Here is a 20,972-nt window from a genome sequence, read left to right on the forward strand (position 1 = left end):
GAGGTAAGGTCAAATAAAAGTGGATTACTTGGTGTTTAAAGAATGGATAAGGTAGGCTGGGCACGGTAGCTCACGCCTGTAATCCCAGCACTTTGGGAGGCCGAGGTGGGCGGATCACCTGAAGTCAGGAGTTCGAGACCAGCCTGGCCAACATGGTGAAACCCTGTATCTACTAAAATACAAAATTAGCCGGGCGTGGGGGCACGGGCCTGTAGTCCCAGCTACTCGGGAGGCTGAGATAGGACAATCCCTTGAACACGAGAGGCGGAGGTTGTGGTGAACCGAGATTACACTACTGCACTCCAACCTGGGAGACAGAAGGAGATCCCATCTCAAAAAAAAAAAAAAAAAAAAAAGATAGCTAATGCCATGGTAAGCTCTAACAACGGAAGGGTTTCTAGGGAAGATGATAAACCGCTATTAATCTCCACTACAAGGAAGAATAGAACAGGAAGAAATGGACTTATATGACTACATGAGAGGCGTAAGTTAGCTACAAGGAAGAATTTCTGGAGCCAAGGCAGTGTAGTACCACAACCAGGGAAATTATCAAAATTTTTTTTATTAATATTAAAAACAAAGTAGATAAGAACTTAGCATGTACAGATTGGCTTATTTGCCATTCTATTAGAAGACGGAGGAAGGTTCTCTCCTTTATTATGATGCTTATTTGAAGCCTGGCATGACACAGTATAGGACAGTAGTCTTGTGTCCCAGTGGTGCAGGCTGGAACTCGATATGAGCTAACAGGATTAGCAGTGTTTTGAAAAGTATCCCATTATTGTGTGTCCGTATATCGGTATTATATTAGAGATCTATAGGAGTTGCTGGCTTTTTTTTTTTTTTTTTTTTGGTTTCTAAAATATATAAGGGTTGAGCTAGAGGGAGGAAAACAATCACTGGTGAAGAGAAAATCAAAGATCTCTTCATTGGCACTGTTTTTTGAACCTCTGTCTTGTTACTTATTATATGATCCCTCAGACTGTGGTTTGGTTTTGTTTATTGGCTATTCCTTATTGATACCTGTAATATCTTGTAGATGAATATGGAGATTACATATTTGTGATTATACACCAAGCCCACAAGGGGGCGCCAAACTCGATCTTATCCCCAGAATCACCCAACAACAGTTCATGTGGTTGTCTATCCTGGTCAGTCTCCTTTCTTCCTCTCCTGCCCCATGGTACCATCAGTCCTCCTCCCGAGGTCCCATGTTCATCCTGGGAGAATGCTTCATGTATGCCTTTTCAGGTTCTTCAGATCCTCATAGCAAATAATAAGACAATAAAACTTTCCATTGCTCACAGTGACTGCCCCTCACTGCTTAACTTAGCTGCAGTATTCTAACAATACTATATCTTTCCAGGCTGGGCCTCACGTGGCTCATGCCTGTAATCCCAGAACTTTCGGAGGCTGAAGTGAAAGGATCCCTTAAGGCCAGGAGTTCAAAACTAGCCTGGGCAGCATAGTAAAAACTCATCTCTACAGAAAATAAAAAAATTAGCCAGGCACACTGGCTTGTGCCTGTAATCCCAGCTACTTGGGAGGCTAAGGCTGAGGCAGGAGAATCACTTGAGCCCAGGAGTTCAAGGCTGCAGTGAGCTGTGATTGCACCACTGCACTCCAGCCTGGGTCACAGAGCGAGACCCCATCTCTTAAAAAGAAACAACTATATATTTTCTAAGGTCATCTGCCAGGAAGGGGTGAGGTAAAGAAATAAAGATATTGGTGATGGAGGATTGGGATGAAGTGGAGAAAATTTAGTCCAGCCAGATTTTTCCCTTGCTGATTATAAATGCATTGCATGTTAATTGTAGAAAATTTGGAAAAGATATAGAATAGGGCAAAAGCAAAATTATTTGTAATTCTACCACTTATAGATAACTATAGTTAATATTTTAAAATATTTTCTTCTATATAGCTATAGAAATTTGGAGAATCTGAGGTAACCGTTTGTAGAGAGCTGATCTGAAAGGTTATCCAGGGGCTAAAGGAGCAAGCATGATCTGTGGATCAGTGGGTAGAGAAAATCTGTTCTCAGAGAGAAAAGTGAGGCAGGGGTTTAGAAAGAAAAAGAAATGAAAGTCTCTTGATCTCAGAGAGCAATAAAAAAAGCAAGAGTGGCTTTCTGGATATGTATAACTATTATGTATAAATTAAAAAAAGAATGACTTCCTGGGTCTCCTGTGCTTTTCCTTTTCCCAATTCCCAGGATTAGGACTTTTGAGCCATGACAGTACCTGTCTTAGGTCCTATGAATAGTTTCTCAGTAGCCTTTCAATAGCTCAAACAGGTAGGTTTTCTTTTCTTGAAATCAAAGACCTTTGACTGGAATAGCCACATGAAGTAATAGGAGCTTAATCGTTACTGCTATTGACAACCTTATGGAAAGTGCCTTTTTCATTCCACCATTCACTGGAAAGCACAATACTGATGCTCTGCCCAGGGCCTTTTTGTACTACTCCCTTTTACCAGATTCAATGTGCTTTCACTTCCAACAGCCCATACCTATAACCCTTCTTTTTGTTTTTGAGGTCTGTCCACCTACTGGAACCCACCTTACATGCATGCATAAAGGGCACCTGCCTAGAAATTTGTGCCCCACTGGTGGGACCACTAACCAATGACTGGTTATGGGAATATAAAGCCCTAGCCCCCTTTCCCTGGGTTGGAACAACTCTGAAGCCTGACTTACTTCCAGAGTTCTGCAGGATCATGCTGAAGCTACCAGTTGTGCACTTTGAGACTGAACTGGCAGTAGGCAGCGTCTAAGGTGGTCCCCAATGATCCCTGCCTCCTTATATTCATACTCTTGTGTAATTCCCTCTCCTTGAGTGTGGGATAGACAGGGTGACCTGCTTTTGACCACTAGTGTATGGCAAAGGTGTGGGGATGCCACTTCCATGATTAGATTACAAAGATTATGATTTCTGTCTTGTGAACGGACTATTTCTTTCTCAGGTTGTATGCTTTGGTGAGGCAAGCTTTCTGGCAGGGAACTGAGGGGAGCCTCTGGCCAACAGTCAGCAAGGAACCAAGACTCTCAGTTCAACAACCCGTATGGAACTAAATGCCGATCACAGTCATTGAGTGAGTGTAGAAGTAGATCCTTCCCAGGTTGGGCTCTTAAATGAGCCTGGATCAACACCTTGATTACAACCCTGTGACGGGCCATGAAGCAGAGGACTCAGTTAAGTTGTACCTGGGTTCCTGACACACAGAAACTGAGATAATGAAGGTATATTGGTTTTAGATGCCAAGTCTTGGGGTAATTTGTTAATATAGGTTAATACAGTACCTTGCTTGGTTTCCTCCCATTACCTGTCTTGTTTCCCCCATTCTCTTACCAGTTTTTCCTGAGGTCCCTTTCTTAACAAAGCACTTGCATGGAAACTTCCCTAAGATAGCTGATTGAAGGCAACAGATTCTAAGGATGGGGTTCTAAAGTAGGATAACTTATCAGTCAGCTGGCAACAGGACTATCACTGCAGTAAGTGGAGTTTTGTAGGCATATAGTGGCCTTGCAGATGCTAAGACTTTTATCTGTGATGAATTGGGATGGGGATATAGGTAGAAGGGATGTTCGAAGACAGTTGGATTAATTGGTTGATTTTGGGTGCTTACTGCTGTACTGAAGAGAGAAAATAACAAGCTCATTTCCAAAATAGAGCACGGTGTGGAAGTCTGAAGACCTTTAATGCAGCAGCCAGAAGGTAGAACATGCTTAAGATAAGGCTTAGGATCTGAGTATAAGCGTAGCAGAACTTCAGAGAAGACTGAATTAACAGGTTTTTGCAAGTCAATGTCTTGATAGGGAAGGTCTAATACCCTCAGACTTGGAATGGGGACAGTTGGGTGCACTAGAGGACAGTGGCCCCAGAGTCCCCCTGTGCTCTTGAGCCTGTGGAAATGGACCATTTCCTTTTGCTAGAGGATAATAGCACTTATCCCTTGTCTGAAGACTGTGTAGAGGCTGTAACTGAAGCAGATGCTTTATGTGCTGTCCTCCTGATCTACTCTCATCTCCCTTCCTGGCCGCTAGACTAATAATTTGGATCAAATATTATCATGTCACAACTCAGGAAGTGCTGGTCCTGCTTAGGGAGAAAGGAGCTGAACTGTAGGAGCTGGCTAATGTAAACAGGCATATTAGCCTAGAAATGGCTCTTGAGAGTGGTGGGCTGCTAGTGTAGACTATTGTATGGAGTTAGATGAGGAGAGAGGTTATTAATATGAATATATTATTCTGTGATTTAGGATTTAATGTTCTGGCAAGGGCTCCTGGAGACAGTCTCAACTATGCTGCTAAATGGCTCCTGGAACATTGAAAAAATCATGGCCCACATTAAAGGAGAAAGAACTGCCTTGGCATATTGTCAAGCAAGGAGTCAGAAGTCTCACAGTTGATTACCGTGTCAGTTATCAACATATTGTTTCTCAGCTCCAAATCCCCTCCTCCAATTTTTCTTTTCTGCTCTGTGATTTGGTGCTAGACTATATAATTCTTTTTCCTTTGCCATCTGGTGCAATATTAGGATTTATTGATAGAGGGTACTGGAGGGATACTGCAAAGTATCAGGAAGGAGGCACGTCTCTTCCTGGTTTTGGTGTGAATTTTTTCTTTTTCCTCTGATGGTGTGGCTGCTAATAGTGGGTGGAGGCCCATTGACTCTCATTCCCCTGCAAGCTTCTGTAGCACTCCAGCAGGCTGCTTCCCATGGACCTCTAGTCCACCAGAACCTCAGCAAACTGCACTGCTAAGGGTAGGAGGGTGCCTGCAGGGTTCTCTACCAGAGGCCAATTTATCGTGGTGTCATTAGGAATAAAAAGGATATGGGCATTCCACTGGAATATTGCTTCATATATCTGGCAGGGAAAATACCCCAACAACCCAGACCCTCTGAAACCAAATTTAAAATCTGGTGGCCTAATACTTGACTTGAATCACCACAATGGAGAGTTATGGCTATTCACCCATTTCCCAGACCTAAGCCAGCTCAAAGACTGAGAATCCCTTGCTTGAAGGGTAGCTTGTTCCCTTGAGAAGAACCTTGCAATGTTGCCACAAGTTTATATTATATATTCCCCCAAGCCTTCCTCAATGGGACCTGTGGCCATTTACTAGTCACTGTGCACTGAAGAAAAGGCAATACCTAAACTTTGAAGGTATTACTAGACACTGGCTCTGAATTGATGTTAATTCCAGAGGAAGCAAAATGCTACCGTGGTGTAGCAGTCAAAGTGGGGGCTTATTGTGGTCAAGTGATAAATGGAAACTTTAATTAATTCCAACTCACAGTGGCCCAGTTGATCCATGAACCCTTCCTGTGGCTATTTTCCCACTTCCTGAATGCCATATTGGAATAAACATACTTGTTACTGTCAGAATCCCCATTTGGCTCTGTGACTAAGTAGGAGCTTTTGGAACTTCCCTTCCCTATAAATATAGTAAACCAGAAGGAATATTGTGTCTATTTTAAATTATATATGTTATTGCCTCCCTTAAAGAATTGAAAGAGGCAGGGTTTGTGATACCTACCACATTAACAGGTTTTTGCAAGTCAATGTTGTGATAGGGAAGGTCTAATACCCTCAGACTTGGAATGGGGACAGTTGGGTGCACTAGAGGACACTGGCCCCAGAGTCCCTCTGTGCTCTTAAGCCTGTGGAAATGGACCATTTCCTTTTGCTAGAGGATAATAGCACTTATCCCTTGTCTGAAGACTGTGTAGAGGCTGTAACTGAAGCAGATGCTTTATGTGCTGTCCTCCTGATCTACCCTTATCTCCCTTCCTGCCCATTAGACTAATAATTTGGATCAAATATTATCATGTCACAACTCAGGAAGTGCTGGTCCTGCTTAGGGAGAAAGGAGCTGAACTGTAGGAGCTGGCTAATGTAAACAGGGATATTAGCCTGGGAATGAACTCATCAGTTTTGCTCGTGCAGAATTTGGATGGATCTTGGAGAATAGCTGAGAATATTATAATCTTAATCAGATTGTGACTTTGTAGCTTCTCTCTCAGATACAGAATTTTTACTGAAACAAATCAGTAAAGCCCTTTGGCACTTGGTATGTAGCTATGAACCTAGCTAATGTTTTCTCTCCATACCAGTTTGGAAGAACCTCCAGAAGCAGTTTGCTTTTGCCTGGAAGGACCAAGAGTACACCTTCACTTTTCTAGGCCTCTGACTGATAGCCAAACTGTTTTCCACAGTCCAGGAATGCAGGTATATCTTAGGCTTGGACAACTTTTCTCTTCACACGAACTGGATGACCAGGTGTACTCACCAATATCTTCCCCCTGGTGTTAAGAGGAGACATATGCATACACTTATAGGAGTGGGCAAAAAGTTTATCTTTTTATTATACCTTCATGCTCACTAGAGAACATCCACTGCAGAAGAGTTGTGGTCAACCAGGTTGTCAGGACTCATCCAGTAGATGTCAGCTAGCCTTTGTCCTTGGTCACCCAGTGTCTCTCTGGGGGCCTATAAATGGATAGCCATGGTGGCAGAGATAGAGGTTATCTTTGTGTTGAGTTCTCTTTCACCAAGGCTGATCTAGTGACTACCACTGCTGACTATTTGAGCTGCTGGCAGCAGAGATTGAGTCTGAGCCTTCAGTATGATAAACACATTGAGGAGACCAAGCAGACTTGGTCACAAGTTGATTGTGTCAGATCCCTTTTGCACTTAGAAAGGGCAACAATTCTTCTTAACTGGAATGAATCAAAATGTATTCTAGGTATGGATTTGCCCTTCCTGCCTTCAGTTCCTCAGCCAGTACCATTATCCAAGGGTTCACAGAGTGTCTTTGTTTTTGTTTTCTGAGACAGGGTCTTGCTCTGTCACTCAGGCTGGAGTTCAGTGGTGCGATCATGGCTCACTGCAACCTCTAACTGCTGGGGTCAAGTGATCTTCCCACCTCAGCCTCCCGAGTAGCTTGGACCATAGGCATATGCCCCTACTCCCAGTTAATTTTTTTTTTTTGAGATGGAGTTTCACTCGTGTTGCCCAGGCTGGTGTTCAGTGGTGCAATCTCGGCTCACTGGAATCTCTGCCTCCCAGGTTCAAACTATTCTCCTGCCTCAGCCTCCCAAGAAGCTGGGATTACAGGTGCCTGCCATCACACCCAGCTATTTATTTATTTATTTATTTTTCTATTTTTAGTAGAGACAGGGTTTCACCGTTTTTGGCCAGCTGGCCAAACTCCTGACCTCAGGTGATCCGCCTACCTTGGCATCCCAAAGTGTTGGAATTACTGGCGTGAGCCACTGCACCCGGCCCCAGATAATTTTTAAGTAAGTTTTTTGTAGAGATGGGACTTTACCAGGTTGCTCAGGCTGGTCCCGAACTCCCTAGCACAAGCAATCCACCTGCCTTGGCCTCCCAGAGTGCCGGGATTACAGGCATGAGCCACTGCACCTGGCCAGAGTGTCTGATTTACTAACATGGGATCCAACATATAACACAGACCAATGTATGACCACATGTTAGAGAGAAATGACAATTGGACATATGATCGTGAAGTCACCGATCTTACTGGGTGTTGCATAGTATGCTAGTTTGCTGAACAACCTTGGAATAGCTTTTGGAAGGTATAGTCAAAGTGTCACCTTGAAGATGATAATCTGCAAGATTGGAACACTGTCCTTTAAGGTGTAGTATTTCTTTTGAGTCAATGGCCATTATGTGGTTTTGTGTAGAATGAATCTGGGTTCCAAGAGGTGGAGGAAGGGGTAGAAGAAGCTCACCATCAATCCCAGTGACCTACGTGGGAAATTTGTGCTTCTTGTCCTTCACTGTTACGTCCTAGTGTTCTAGAGTTCTGCTTTTCAGAGGGGAATACATCAGGATTCTCAGAATCCTACTAAACCTAAAACTCTACCTTGTCATTTTATGCCTCTCATGACATGAGATCGGGCTTAGAAAGGAGTTGTACCGGCAGGAGTAACTGGTAGGGGGGTACGGTTGCTTTCCCATAATGGGGATAGGAAATAGTATGTTTAGAAGGAGATCCACTGGGATCTCTTGATGCTGTCATGTGACAAAGGAATTATAGCCGCTGTAGCCTGCCAAGGGCATGGTAACCAGGAGTTCAGGACCCCTCAGAGTTGGAGATCTAGGTCACTCACCAGGCAAGCAGCCTAGACCAGCAGTTGTGTTAGCCAAAGGGAGTTCCTGATACATGTCAGGAACCACTGCAACAGTGAGAACTGTGGCTTTTTTGTGTGTATGTGTGGCAGGATCTTGCCCTGTGACCCAGGCTGGAGTGCGGTGGTATGATTATAGCTCACTGTAGCCTCAACCTCCCAGGCTCAAGCCATCCTCCTGCCTCAGCCTCTCAAGTAGCTGGGACTACAGGCATGTACCACCATGCCCAGCTAATTAAAAAAATTTTTTTGTAGAAATAGAGTCTCCCTATGTTGCTCATGCTGGTCTCAAACTCCTGGCCTCAAGCAGTCCTGCCTTGGTGTCTCAAAGTGCTGGGATTACAGGCATGAACCACTGTACCTGGCCTATAGCTTGTTTTACTAACTTCCTTTTGTAAAAAGGATCATAGTAATAAGATCAAACTTAATCATAAGAATAATCATAATTTGTAGAGTTTATATATTCTCAGCACTGTTTTAGGTACTTCACATTTGTAAACTCAATTCTCACACAACCCTGTGAAGTCATTAGTATTATTATGATAACTTTATAGATGAAGAAATGGAGACCTAAGCTGAAGTAACTAAGGGATCAAAAGTTCAGAGGAGGATATGGATGATAGGATAATGTTTGAATTGGCTTTTGATCCTTTGCTTTAAGGTGGGAAGGATGAATAGCAGATTCAGTGGATGCATAGAGGGGAGGTATTCCAGGTGGAGGACATGGAATAAACAGATGCACACAAGGACCAAATAGAGATGCAGACTTGGTGAGTGACAGCTACATGAGTTTGCCAGAGAACAGGACTGATGATAGCAAGAAATGGGAGATAAATTTTAAAAAGTATATGTGGGCCGGGCATGGTGGCTCATGCCTGTAATCCCAGCACTTTGGGAGGCCAAGGTGGGTGGATCACTTGAGGTTAGGAGTTTGAGACCAGCGTGGCCAACGTAGTGAAACCCCATCTTTACTAAAAAATACAAAAATTAGCCAGACATGGTGTTGCGTGGTTGTAATCCCAGTTATGCGGGAGGCTGAGGCACGAGAAATCTCTTGAACCTGGGAGGTGGAGGTTGCAGTGAGCTGAGATCATGCCACGGCACTCCAGCTTGGGCTACAAAGTGAGACTCTGTCTCAAAAAAAAAAAAAAAAAAAGGTGTATCTAGGCCATGCTAGGTAGAGTCCTGAAGGCAAGTTAAAAACTTTGAATTGTATTTCTGTCAATAATGGGGAATGATTAAAGAGTTTTAAGGGCAGATGTGGCATGATCAAAGGAGCTCTCTAGAAGAGTAGTTTCTAGACGTTGGATGGTAAGTAGATGCCAGTTTGGCTGCCTAAAATCTGTGTGGGGATGTTTTAATAACACAGATTCCCGTGGCGCGCTTGGGGATTCACCAGACATGCATCTCTATCGATTGTCTTTTCTCTTTTTCCTTGTCCCTGATGGTCAGGTTTCATTTCCACTTTAACATGGAGGCCCCCTTTCTTGCTCCCTCATATTTATTTGTGACAACAGTTAATTGTGACTTCTGGTTCGTGTGTCTATTATGTCTGAGGTTACTCAACTCAGTTCTCAAATGTTTGGTGACTTCTAAGTTTTTCCATTTTGGAGGCCTTGCTAATAAGACTCATGAAGAATTCACCTTTCTCTTTGGAGTCCCTAAATGAATTAAATCCTTTGGGTAATTTTTTTTTTTTTGAGACCAAACCTGGCTCTGTCACCCAGGCTGGACTGCAGCAGCACCATCATAGCTCACTGCAGCCTCAACTTCCCAGGCTCAAGCAATCCTCCTGCCTCAGCCTCCTGAGTAGATGGGACCACAGGCATTTCCCACCAGACCCAGCTAATTTTACAGTTTCTTGTAGAGACAGGGTTTTTCCATGTTGCCTATGCTCGTCTTCAACTCCTGGGCTCAAGCAATCTGCCTGCCCACCTTGGCCCTCAAAAGTGCGGGGATTACAGGCATGAGCCATTGTGCTCAGCCTCTTATGATAATTTTTAAGAGACAATTTTCCTATTTTTCTTTTGTCTTCACTTTTCCAAGCTAAATAGCATCTGTCCTTTTAATCATTCCAATTGGGTCATGGTGTCAGACCTTCAATATTGTGTCAGGTTCTAGTAAACCTGTGATATTCTTAGATGCTGGCACCCAGGATAGCATACAGTGCACTAGATATGATTATGATCCACATAAACTAAAGTGGGATCATTCCCTCAGCACCACCTGCCACTGGACACTAGATCTCAGCTCAGCATCAGTAAGAGCTCAGTGGCCCCAGCACTCTGCTGTTCCTTGTAAAGCTTTTGGCCACTAAAGCCTCTAAGCCTTTTCTGTTCTTGCGCCTCATCATACCTCTTTCATCAATTGCACATGTGGTTGATTCCTAGAGAGTTATTGAGGAATTGGACTCATGACTTTAGCTCACTGATGATCTCATCCAGCTTTCTTGTGATGGGTAATTTAGTGTAATATTGGCACAGTGGTGATTCCATCCATTTTTCTTGTTCTTTTCTTTTTTTAAATGACATAAACCAGTATTTGCTTTTACTTCTAGGTCTTATGTTCTAGGTTTGGTTATAGCCCTTTATTTTTTCCATAAAACTAAAAATTAAGCTTCTTTGTATGTTTCACCATCAGTCACAAAGAATAAGAACTTTTTTTTTTGAGACAGAGTTTCGCTCTTGTTGCCCAGACTGGAGTGCAATGGTGCCATCTTGGCTCATTGCAATCTCCGCCTCCCAGGTTCAAGCAATTCTCCTGCCTCAGCCTCCCAAGTAGCTGGGATTACAGGCACGTGCCACCACACCCGGATAATTTTGTATTTTTAGTAGACATGGGATTTCTCCACGTTGAGGCTGGTCTCGAACTCCTGACCTCAGGTGATCCGCCCGCCTTGGCCTCCCAAAGTGTTGGGATTACAGGTGTGAGCCACCATGCCCAGCTGGAATAAGAACTTTCGAAACAGAGTTTTGTTTTGTCCTTTAACTGGTGCATATGGTTGCTGATTTTTTTAGATGAGTGAACATGGAAAAGAAAATTGATACCTAGGAGATAGATAACATGTGATGTATTTTTTTAAATAATTCAGGTATAATTCATATATCATAAAATCTATACATTTTAAAGTATATAGTTCAGTGGTACTGTTTCCTCCATTGTTTCTTCTACCTCTGAGAGATCATAATGTCAGCTTTTTAGAATACTAAGTTGTGAAAGCGTCACTACTATCTAATTCCAGAACATTTTCATTACTGTCAAAGAAACTCCACACCAGCTAATACAGCTAATAGCCACTCCTCATTTCCTACCCTGCCAGCTCCATTTAGACTCTGTCTTCCTGCTATTCTCTATGTGTGGACACTTGAGCCTTCCATTTTGGGAGCTGAATGGCACATTTTTTTCCCATTACATCATAAACTGTACAGGGGAGAATCTTGCATTTACAGAGTTCTAATATCCCATTTATTAAATTATGCTGGATTCTTAGGAAGCAGTGAACCCATTTGCAATAGCAAGGGGATTTTGTCACCATCATCTCCTCTATCTGGGCGTCAGTTTCTTCAATATTCATATTATTCTTTTCAGTCAAATGCCTATTTTCTTTAAAGAAAAGAAAGAAGCAAAATAAAAGTTGACCAGCCTGGGCAATGTGGGGAAACCCAGTCTCAAGAACAACAACAACAACAACAACAACAACAACAACAACAGCAACAGCAACAACAACAGTTAGCTGGGTAGGGTGACGCGTGCCTGTAGTCCCAACTACTCAGGAGGCTGAGGTGGGAGGATCACTTGAGCCCAGGAGGTGGAGCTTGCAGTGAGCCAAGATTGCATCACTGCACGCCAACCTGGGTGACAGAGCGAGACTCTGTCTCAGAAAAAAACCAAAAACCAAAACAACAAAAAACCAAAAAAATCAAAATAGAAGCTGAGCAGTCCTGCTTTCTCTATGATCTGTTAACAGCGTGCCATAATCTTTACTCAAGTGACTTCTATCTTTCTTGTCCTTGCTCCAGACAAAGTCACAGAAACCTTTTTATTTCTGCTCGCTGTCCTTAGCAGCACTTGCGCATTTTGGGTGTTAGCCTTCCTGACAGTTTCCATAGGTTTGGACCCACGTCTGCATTTCCTCTTGGCTGTGGATCTCCATCTGCGGTATAAGTCCGTCCTTTCCAGCCCTGAGCTTGCTAAGGTACTTTTGGTGTAGCTGCATCAGTCCTTGCTCTCCATTCTTCTTTTTAGGAACAGTTTCCAGTAATTAGTTCAGAATTTTCTTTCTGAAAGCCCTACCCTCTCTGCATAATCTTTCCTTACAGAACTCCAGATCGAGTCCCCAGAGTTATGCTCTTTTCCTGCCACCACAGGACAGGAAACTGTCAGTTTTCCCTATGCCAGTGGTCATTGTTCCAAAATGACAGAGTCTCTTTGTTCCCCAAGGTTCTTGTCACTTTATCTTCACCAAACAATTCTTCCGTGTTGGTCTAGAAAAGTAGTTTCCTCCATTATTTCCTCTACCTCTGAGAGATCATACTGTCAGGCTGAATTTGTCAGATGCACTTTCACAAATGGAAAAGGACATTGCCTTGGTAAGACCTTTGTCATATGTGATTACGTGTTCTTTTATAAACATTCATGAAGTATACCTTGTAGAAATCCACCTGAGAGTAGAGATGAAAGAAAAGGAGGAAAGTTGTATCCAGAGTTGACAAAAAACAGGGCCACAGAGGCACATACCTGGTTTCTCTAGAAAATGATGGTCATTTTAATCACCGCTTTTTGGGAGTAGTGAGGGAATTTACTTACTTTCCCATGCGGATGGATGATTAAGTTAGAATTCTGGCTCTGCCCTAACTGTATGACTTTAGGCAAATTAATTATCCTCTCTAATCTTTGTTTTCCTAATTTAAAAATTATATTTTGCAATCCAGGAGCATAGATTTGAGTTGCCCTGAATATACACTTCCAGGTTTCCTCATTTGTAAAATAAGAATAAGAATACCCAGTTTAAAGAATTTGTGGTAGATTAAAATAGCTGCAAAGTTTTGACACTCCTCTCATTGACAGATAAAATCTATGTCTCTGCTCCTTCAATCTGTTCACTATAATTGTTTGACTAATAGAGCATGGTAGAAGTGACAATGTGCCAGTTTCTGAGCCCAGGCCATAAAAGACTGGTAGTTTTTACTTCTTTTTTCTTGGAAAGCTTTCTCTGGGGTCTTGAGCCAACACATAAGAAGTCCACATACCCAGAGATTGCCATGTTGGAGTCTTAGTATGCAATAGTCCCAGTTGAGCCCAGCCTTCCAGGGCATCCCCACAAAGGTGACAGACATGCCAGTGAAGCCATCTTGAACTCTCCGACCAGCCCTTTTGTGAACTGATTACCAGCAAGTGGCCTCACTGATTGCAGTTGATGCCTTGTAGATCAAAGGAACTGCCCAACCAAGTCTCGATCAAATTCCTGACCCACAGAATCAAAGACATGACATAGGTTGTTTTAAGCTGTTAATTAAGCAGCAGTAGATAACTGGAACAGAATTTGGTACCTGGGAGTGGGGTGCTAATAAAACTCTAACACACGTGACATTGGTTTTAGGGCTGGGCAGTTGGCAGAAGCTGGAAGTCCTTGAGGAGCCAGTTAGTAAAAGCTGGAAGGCCATTGAAAAGACTGCTGGTGGAACATGGAAGGACATGGAGAAAACTGGATTTGGAGGTGGGAAAAAACGTGATCCTTGTGGAGGAAAATTTGACAACATTGTTATTAGTAATAATGTGGAAAATAGAAAATAAACCTAGCAAACTGGTGGGTTTGGGCAGAAAGATTTCCTGGTAGAAGGTTGAAGATGCTGACTGATTCCTTTGAGCTACTTATGATAAGCTATGGATAGAGAGAGATAAACTTAAAAAAAAAAGAAAATTTCTAGTTTTCAAATAATTTTTAAAGGAAATATAAAGGAGTTAGGCCTTAATGGATTTGAAATTAAAAGTGATTCCATACCATCAGCCCCAAATCCCATCTAAAATGTATTTTAACCTACAGTAAATATGATAATGGAGGGTCTAAATGCTGAAATTCAGAGGAGCTAGATTTAACATGAAATCTGATGTTTTATATGTTGCTAATCCCCTTCAGGGAACGTTAGGGTAAGCCAGGGCAGGAAGAGAAGTAGGGAAAATTGGAAAGGTAAAGGAAAAGAATACTTAGCTGCATCACTCAGTCAGAAAACTGTAAGAAAATGCGTGTCGAACTTTCCCTATCATTAGAAAGAAAAATAAATCATGAAAACTGACAATAAAGACACGAAGGGCTAATTTTCAATTTCAATTTGTCTTTTTGAATGATGCCTCTTTGGAATTTTATGAAGGGCAAATGATATTTGAAATTAAATCTTTTAAACGAGTTATCTTTTGGGTAGTTATTTTGCACACCTTTAAAATGCACTTTACTTATTTGTGGTGGGCGGAGTAGAAAGATGAATTCTGGAGAAGTTGAGAGGAAAATAATTTCAGGAGGTAATGGATGAACTTGGTCTGGAAGATTAATCAGGGCAGTTGTAAGAGAGTGCCAAATGCATAACCAGAGTAGAACTAAATATCTGATTGTAATTAAAACTTTAGGTTTCTAATGGCTGCATGAAAGGTATTTTAATAAACGTGAAATGCACTTTCTAAATGGCACGCTAACTTTTAATGACTTGGGTGTTTTGTTTGATTAGTAACCTGGACTGTTAAATTAAAGCCAACTGCAAGTGCATGATAAAATATTGATGGTTTCAGGCAAATGAATTGGGGGAGTTATGCTTGACAGATTTTTTTGTATCATTAAGGATTTTAACTGGTGGAAAATATATATTGCTGGTGCTTAAAGATAGTTAAAGAGGATCTTCCTGTTTATATGACCTCGTTTCAATTTTACAGTAATAATAAGGGAGAAATCTGAATTATTCACAGATGACTGGTCAAGAGAGGTCACTTAATTAAAAAAGTGTTATTTTAATTACACCTGTTTCACATTCCTGGAATAGGAAATTAAATATTTTGCAGCATTTGATTATTTCTGTTTCACAGAATACCTGGACTTTTGCTGATTCTTGTGAAGATCTTACATTGTCATGTGTGAGGCTTTTACTGCTTGTTAGTAGGGAGTTTTGCTTTAAGAATCAGAATTTAAGAAATAGTTTTTTATAGTCAGTTTTAGAACTAATGCAAGAAGAAAAAACATAGAATTTTATGGGCATATGTACATGTGCATGTGTAATATATATAATATTGTAAGTGAAATAGAATTTCTAGAAGGAAATAAGAGGCATGGTTACTTCCAGGGAGTAAAGCTGTGGAGTCAAAACAAAGGGAAGTTTTATTTCTTTTTTTTGTGAAATGAAAATATGTTTTGCAGTGAGAATGTCTTAGTTTTATGAAAAAGTTTCCCTTTGAAACCCAAATTTATCTTTTAACAACTTAACTGTTCCTTTTCATGTGTCTCTTCCCATAACAGAACATTTTCTCGATTTTGCCAGATGATATGGTTATTTTTAGGGAGGTTTTATCACTGCATCCTTCCTTCCTTCTGTCCTCACAACCATTCATTGATCCTCAAATATTTAGCATTTCTTGTCTCTTAATGCTTTTTATAGCCTAAAAAAGTAACTTTTGGACAAAGAGAACTGAGCAGTGTTTTAAAGGTAGTGCTCTCTCTGTTAAGATTTTAACTGTGGGAAGGAAAGGAAAAAGGTAAAACTTTGAGAAAATGAAGGAACTTAGGGAGGGATGATAGGACAGGAACTTAGAGTAGCCTAGCATTGTGTGCTTAGATATTCCCTCACATAGAAGGAAAACACTAGCGCCTTCTCAATTAGTGAGAGACTTGCAAAGTGCTGGAGAGACACCCTGAGTAGTGACGGAACAGCCTCTTCATAAAGGAAGACTGCAGCCCCTTCCCATGGTGATGACTTTTGGGTACTTTAGGAACATAGGAGGTTGGACATTGAAAAGACACAGGGAAATTCCTGGACAGTATTTGGCACAAGGGTACACGTGTGCACACACCCACACCCACGCACACCCACACCCACACCCACACCCTCCTGTCCTATTGCCTGCTCCTCAAAAGACTGACCCTCAAGGGGATAAAGGATATAAAATTAATTCAAACTTTGCCGCTTACTTGTTGTATTGCTCCGAGCTAGTTTCTATACCTTTCTGGGCTTCTTGACTATGAAATGAAGGCATTTATTCATGTCAGAGTTGTTCAGATTAATAAACTCATCCTCAACTACTGTATTAAAGTTCAGTAAAAATTTTTTTTGTACTTCTAAGGAATTCTAGTTGATTAGATTTATTTTTGAGATAACTAATGTTTATATTGATAAGTAGTAGTAGTAGGCTGGGTATTGTGGCTCTCACCTGTAACCCCAGTTGCTTTGGGAGGTCATAGTGGGAGGTGTGAGGATTGCTTAGGGACAGGAGTTTGAGACCAGCCTGGGCAATACAGCAAGACCTCTGCTCTACAAAAAAATTAAAAAATATCTGGGCATGGAGGCATGCATCTGTAGTCCTAGCTACTGAGGCGAGAGGATTATTTGAGCTCAGAATTTGAGGTTACAGTGAGCCATGATCGCACTACTGCACTCCAGCCTGGGTGATAGCATGAGAACCTATCTCTAAAAAAAAATAGTAGTAACAATAACAGCTACAATTTATTAACTATTCACTGTGCTAAGTGCAGTTCAGTGCACTGTCTAATTTCTTCTGCAACCCTATGGAGTAGGATAACCGTTACAGATGAAGAAAATGAGGCTCAGAGAAGTTAAGTAACTTGTTAGTAAATGACAGATCCAGAGATTAGAACTCACAGCATTAAGTAGCATATAATTTGGCTGCTATAACAGAAACCCAAATTAAATAGCTTAAACAAAATAGAACATTATTACTTTCCCATGAGGGTCTGTGGCTGAGAAGGTAAGAGTCTCAGACTTTCTAGTTGTTGTTCTGCCATCCTCAGGGTGCAGCTTTCATTTTATTCAAGATAGCTGTTCCAGCAGTTAGCATCCCACTAACATTTTAAACAGCAAGGAGGAAAAAGAGGCAAATGCAAGGCCAGCTCCTTTCCTTTTAGGGCATGGACCCTGAAATTCTCCACATCACTTCTGCTTTCATTTTTGGTCAAAGCTAGGTCATATGGCAAACTACCTGGGAGCAAATCTGGGGAAGGTAGTCATTTTCTGGATAGCCACGTGTTCCACTAATTTTTGCTTTTTTTTTTTTTCCTAAGGAAGAAGGGGAGAGTGGATATTGGAAGAGTAGCAATATCTTCCTCACCTATCTTTTAAGACACTCGAATTTAGGCTCTTAATCATTAGAGTGTAAGTGAGCTTCACTTTGTCAAAGATGTCAACATTAGGGAAAACTTTCTAACAAACAGAGCTGTCCAACCACACAAAGAGGAGTGAGCTGTATGCACTGCAGGTTATCCAAACAGATGCTAGTTGACAAACACTGCTGTGCACTGCATGAGTGTTCTGAACATGTCTGCTGTGTATCAGATAAGTGTTAGACAATCTTGTGTTTCTTCCAATTCAGAAATTCTGTAGTTCGATTCAAATTGCTTAGTGGCCATACCATGCATATTGGCCCCACAAACATATGTTTGTATAAAACCATGAACAAACTCGTGGACTCTACTATGCAGAATGTTATCTATAGATTTAGATCTATATTTGAGCTTTAATTTTAAAGTTCTATGTCAGGCGGGGTGCGGTGGCTGACACCTGTAATCCCAGCACTTTGGGAGGCTGTGGCAGGTGGATCACCTGAGGTCAGGAGTTTGAGACCAGCCTGGCCAACATGGCGAAACCCCGTCTCTACTAAAATACAAAATTAGCTGGGCATGGTGGCATGTACCTGTAATCCCAGCTACTCGGGAGGCTGAAGCAGGAGAATCGCTTGAACCCGGGGTTGGGGGGGTGGAGGTTGCAGTGAGCCGAGTGCTCGCCACTTCACTCCAGCCTGGGTGACAGAGCAAGACTCTGTCTCAAAAAAATAGAAAAAGTTATATATCACATACATACCGAACTTAGTATCTCTTTTACTTCTTTTTTTTTCTTTTCTTTTCTTTTTTTTTTTCTTCTGAGATGGAGTTTCGCTCTTTTGCCCAGGCTGGAGTGAACTGGCGCGATCTCTGCTCACTGCAACTTCTGCCCCCACCTTGGCTCCCTCCCGGGTTCAAGCGATTCTCCTGTCTCAGCCTGAGTAGCTGGGATTATAGGCGCCCACCACCATGCCTGGTTAATTTTTGTATTTTTAGTAGAGACGGGGTTTCGCCAAGTTGGCCAGGCTGGTCTCGAACTCCTGACCTCAGGAGATCCACCCACCTTGGCCTCCCAAAGTGCTGGGATTACAGGTGTGAGCCACTGAGCCCAGCCGGCCTCTTTTACCTCTTGTATTAGTTCATTCTCCGATTGCTATAAAGGAATACCTGAGACTGGGTAATTTATAAAGAAAAGAGGCTTTTATAAAGAAAAGAGGCTTAATTGGCTCATGGTTCTGCAATCTGTACAGGAAGCATAGCAGCTTCTGCCTCTGGGGAGGCCTCAGGAAACTTCCAATCATGGCGGGAGACAAAGGAGGAACAGGCGTCTTACATAGCAGGGGCAGAACAAGAGAGAGACGGGGCAGGTGCTACACACTTTTAAATGACCAGATCTCACAAGAACTCACTCACTATCACAAGATTGGCACCAAGGGGATGATGCTAAAGCCATTCATGAAGGATCCATCCCCATGATCCAGTCACCTCCCACCAGACCCACCTCCAACATTGGGGATTGCAACTGAACGTGAGATTTGGGCAGGGACACAGATCCAAACCATATCATGTCTTCTTATACCATATTATTCCCCATTTCTAAGTGTGCTACACTTTTCTAAGCTTCCCACAAGAAATTTCTCCCTATCATCTCTACCAACTCAACTGTTACCAACATTGGATAGATTTTACCCCTTCAACAGGCTCTTTGATTTTTTCATCCCTTCTCCCATTCCTTCTGCTATCCCTGTAGGTCATTCTCTCTTCTTCCTCTTGTGTCTAGACTGCCACACTAGCTTCCACAACCAGCCTCCGGGTTGTGTCCCCTTCTACGGAGTCTTCATCCCACAGACGTGCTGGTTCATGTTCCGTGGCTTCCAGCGCACTCCCATCTGCCTCCTCTTGCCTCCGACTTTCATTGGCTCCTTGCCCTGACTCTTGTCCAGGCCCTGCCTACCTCCACTCCACCCGATCCCGATCCTACCAACCTATTCCCCTTTTCTGCACAAACATGTTGATTCCTTGTTTAGTCTTTCTTCGCTTCTCTCTCTTGCTCTCCTCTGCCCTTCCCTTCTTTTTTCCTTTCTTCATTTTACCAACAAATAGTTTTGGAGTGCCTAGCCAGTGCTAGTCTCTGGAGATACTGGTAAGCTGAGACAGTTCCTGCCCTCCTGGAGCTTATGAACTGGGTTACAATTGCCTGTGTCTGTTACGTTTGTTTATGCCTCTGAGTCTTGTCTCAGTCTGTTTCATGTGCCTGAAAACTCTCTTTTCTTTCCTCTATCCAGCTAAACTGTGTGCCAAACTCTAAGGCCTAACTCAAATCTTACTTCTTCAGGCACATCTCCAGTTGCTTCCATGTCCTTCTCTTTGTGAATGCCTTCAGTGCTCAGTCACTGCAGACTTTTTTTTTTTTTTAGGTAGGGTCTCACTTTGTCACCCAGGCTGGAGTGCAGTGGCACTATCTCGGCTCACTGTAATCTCCACCTCCCAGGTTCAAGCCATCTTCCTGCCTCAGCCCCCAGGTAGCTGGGACTACAGGTGCATGCCATGAAGCCCAGCTAATTTTTGTATTTTTAGTAGAGACAGCGTTTCGCCATGTTGGCCAGCCTGGTCTCAAACTCCTGACCTGAAGTGATTCACCTGGCTTGACCTCCCAAAGTGCTAAGATTACAGGTGTGAGCCACTGTGCCCGGCCTACTGCAGAATTGTTCTTTTTCATGGTGAGCTAATGGTGTGAGACTCTTGAGAGCAGGAAAATTATGCCTTATCTATCTGTCCATATATAGATATTCATATATAGCCGCATATAGACCTCTGTTTCTTTCTGTGTGTCTAACAACCTTGACATCCCAGATCTTTCAGAATTCTCTAATTTGTAAAAGTGGAGTTATTTTTGTTCAGGCTCTTCACCTTTTCTGACGTGTATTCCATTCAGAGCCAAGTGTAATCTTTGTGTGTTCTCATACCACAAACAGCTCTTTCAACATTCACTAAAGGTATCTCTAGCACTTAGTGCCATTTTCCATGTGATAACAACATTCTGATGACTTCATGACCATTGCTGTGTACCCTGAAGTGAGGAGAGAATGACATAGGAGGGAGAAGTGAGATGGTTAACTGCTTGACCTTTGTTTTTTGTTTTTTTTTAATTAATTTTTTTTTTATACTTTAAGTTCTAGGGTACATGTGCATAACGTGCAGGTTTCTTACATATGTATACTTGTGCCATGTTGGTGTGCTGCACCCATCAACTCGTCAGCACCCATCAATTCGTCATTTATATCAGTTATAACTCCCAATGCAATCCCTCCCCCCTTCCCCCTCCCCATGATAGGCCCCGGTGTGTGATGTTCCCCTTCCCGAGTCCAAGTGATCTCATTGTTCAGTTCCCACCTATGAGTGAGAACATGCGGTGTTTGGTTTTCTGTTCTTGTGATAGTTTGCTAAGAATGATGGTTTCCAGCTGCATCCATGTCCCTACAAAGGATGCAAACTCATCCTTTTTT

At 42.3% G+C, this 20,972-nt stretch overlaps 1 long non-coding RNA gene across 4 annotated transcripts in view; it reads left to right on the forward strand.

The window, feature by feature from the left end:
* Positions 1-7,879: 7,879 nt before the first annotated feature.
* The window catches only part of LOC108544639 (uncharacterized), a 248,375-nt gene continuing 235,282 nt past the window's right edge, over positions 7,880-20,972 (forward strand). For 3 of the 4 annotated variants that reach the window (XR_001889905.1, XR_001889908.1, XR_001889907.1), the window contains exons 1-2: positions 7,880-7,960; positions 13,756-13,872. This is a non-coding gene — a long non-coding RNA (uncharacterized LOC108544639). Of the gene's footprint in view, positions 7,961-8,817; positions 8,927-13,755; positions 13,873-20,972 lie in introns of all 4 variants that reach the window. The other variant, XR_001889906.1, reaches the window with a different exon arrangement.

Source organism: Rhinopithecus bieti, unplaced genomic scaffold, assembly GCF_001698545.2.
Source record: "Rhinopithecus bieti isolate Rb0 unplaced genomic scaffold, ASM169854v2 scaffold_21703, whole genome shotgun sequence".
Classification (NCBI taxonomy): Eukaryota; Metazoa; Chordata; class Mammalia; order Primates; family Cercopithecidae; genus Rhinopithecus; species Rhinopithecus bieti.